Raw genomic sequence first — 2,689 nt, 5'->3', positions numbered from 1 at the left:
TGAACGACACAAGAATCAGCCCAAGTAACAGATTCACGTCAAAATGACGTAAAAAACTGCTTATAACTGGTCGAATGACGTCAAGTTGCTAAATAACAACGTCTTTAAAACGTCTTTTTGTGACATCTTAATGACGTTTCTGTATAACGTCTTAAAAAAGTATTATTGACGTTTAGAGACGTCATAAAACGTCATTAAGTCGTCTAAAATGTTGTCATCGATCTGTGACATTAGACTATCATTTTGACAATATTCTCACGATATTTTTGATCATTCCTTGGTTACTTTTTATCCTGAACTTACTTAGATTTGGATGTCATTTTGACGTGTCTGCTACCTAGGAGAGGTCTCAGACTCGAATCTCAGCGATGCCCATACAGCACAGAAGCTTGCAGCAACATTGCTACAACGTTGCAAAATTGCATATTGCAGTGCAATGTTGCAGAGACTTTGCAGTGACATTAATTTGCAATATTACTTTAGCAATATTGTAGTAATATTTAAAAAAATATTACGAATATAATATATTTTATTTATTTACTAGTTTTTGTTACTTGTATTTCAAATTCAGTAATGTTTTACATCAATAATATTTATAGAATAGTACTTAGAATAGCACTTGTTAGTGGCAACCATTAATTTGTCTTATTGCATATTTTTTATACTTCTTATACCGTTTTTTCGGAGAAAATACTTTCTTTAGATTTAATATTCGTACTTGTTTAATTTTGTGGTTTTTTTTATTTTATTAGAATATTATATTTTTAAACGAAATATCATTTTTTAAAATGATGAAAATAACTTTTATTTCGATCAAGGAAACCATGTCATTTGATGAAACGACACTATTGTTTTAAATAATATTTTTTAAAAGTTTCTCTCAAAATTTAGTAATTCGATTTGTTTAATTTGGATTTTCTTGGGGTTTATAATTTTTTTTTTGTTGGATTAATCATTATAACATTAAGTTATTTGTTTCTTTACGTAGAATAGAATTTCGCAATAAAAAATATATGTTTCTATTTAAAAAGCAAAGTTGACCTGGACCTGATTTTGGCGGCACCACCCAAAGTCAAACCAATGGTACCTTTTATGTTCTCTATCAAACCATATAATTTTTGTTTAAAACATTTTTCTCTAAAATGTCGCGTTTACAAAAAAATTGGATGGTCCGTGTAATTTGGGGCACCTTATATATAGAATAAGGATCATAACTGAACCAATAACTACAACTTTTGCATAAATCATTTATTGTTAATAAAATTGAGGAACATAAAAATATAAATATTATATTTGTTTTTATCATAGTTAGAAATAACATAAAAATGTTTTTCAACGAATAATGTCTTCTTGTTCATCAATAACAAAAGAAATATATTTACTCGATTTTGCCTCACGTTCAATAATTGGCATTTCTTGATACATTATTTAGATCTAATACTTTGTCCACAATCCTTTTGCTTGTAAAATTGCATTAATTCACTTCGGCATATTTTTTATCAATTATCTGCAATAACGTGAAAATATTTGTTCCCACTGTTCTGGATTCTACTATACAATTCCATGATTGAAATTGGTTACGACTCGTATGATTCTCTTCTTCGTCTTTTTAGTAAACCCCATAGATTCTCTATGGGTTTGAAGTCGGGGCTTTGCGTAGGTCAATCCAAAACAGAAAATTGTTTAATTTTAAGCCAATTTTCCATACTTTTAGTTGTATGTTTGAGATCTCGGTCATGCATGAAAATTACATTTTTCTCTTCAAATGACATATTTTTAACAGCATCTAAGAGGTGCTTTTGTAAAATATCCTTGTATATGAACTGATTCATAATTCATGCCATTTATTCGATGAAGTAAACCAATACCAAATACTGTTAAATATCCCCAAAGCAACATGGATCCACTTCCATGTTTTGTTGTATATGTCTGTATAGTTTGAGGGTTTCATCTTTACGAATCTAGTACCAAGATATTCCATTTGACCAAATTCTATTAATTTTGGTATCATCTGACTAAATGACCCGTTCCCATTCAGCTATCGTCCAATTTTGATATTTTTTAGCAAATTCTAAATGACGTTTCATGTTTCTTTTCGATAGGTTCTTCTTTTTCATAATACTCCTAAAATCAGTTCTTTTAAGAATTCTTTGTGCCGTCCACTTATTTATATGTACATTTGTGTCTTCCCTTAATAACTCTGTAGCCATACTAGCATTCGAAGTTCCACCAGAAGTGACATAAACCCCTTCTCTCTTCCATCTCCCTCCCTCCCCCCTCTCTCTCTCTCTCTGTCTCTCTCTCTCTTTCTCTCTCTCACATCCTAATTACTCTTCTCCTCCCCCTCCTTCTCCCTCTCTCTCATCCCCAAAAATTTTCTCTACCATCTCCTGCTAACTCCCCTACTTTCCCATTATCCCCTCTCCAACATCTTTCCCAAGCATGCTCCCATGTCTCTTCCTCTCCTTTACATATTCTACACCATCTCCTCTTCCCAGTATCTTCTCTCTTTCAACTCTTTCCCCAAACTAAACCTAATTACCCTTCCTCTTCTCCTCCTCTACCTTTCCTCTGACCATCCTTTTTCCAGATTATTCGGTATCCCTTCCCCCTTCATCCACTGATACCACCTATTTACTCTAGATATCCTTATTCTTTCCCATTTCTGTTTTTTGTTTTCTGCTTTTCC

This window comes from Odontomachus brunneus, unplaced genomic scaffold (assembly GCF_010583005.1).
Source record: "Odontomachus brunneus isolate Ranch 3 - 2012 unplaced genomic scaffold, Obru_v1 Obru_scaffold_194, whole genome shotgun sequence".
NCBI classification, from domain to species: Eukaryota; Metazoa; Arthropoda; class Insecta; order Hymenoptera; family Formicidae; genus Odontomachus; species Odontomachus brunneus.
Note: the sequence above shows the minus strand (reverse complement) of the source record.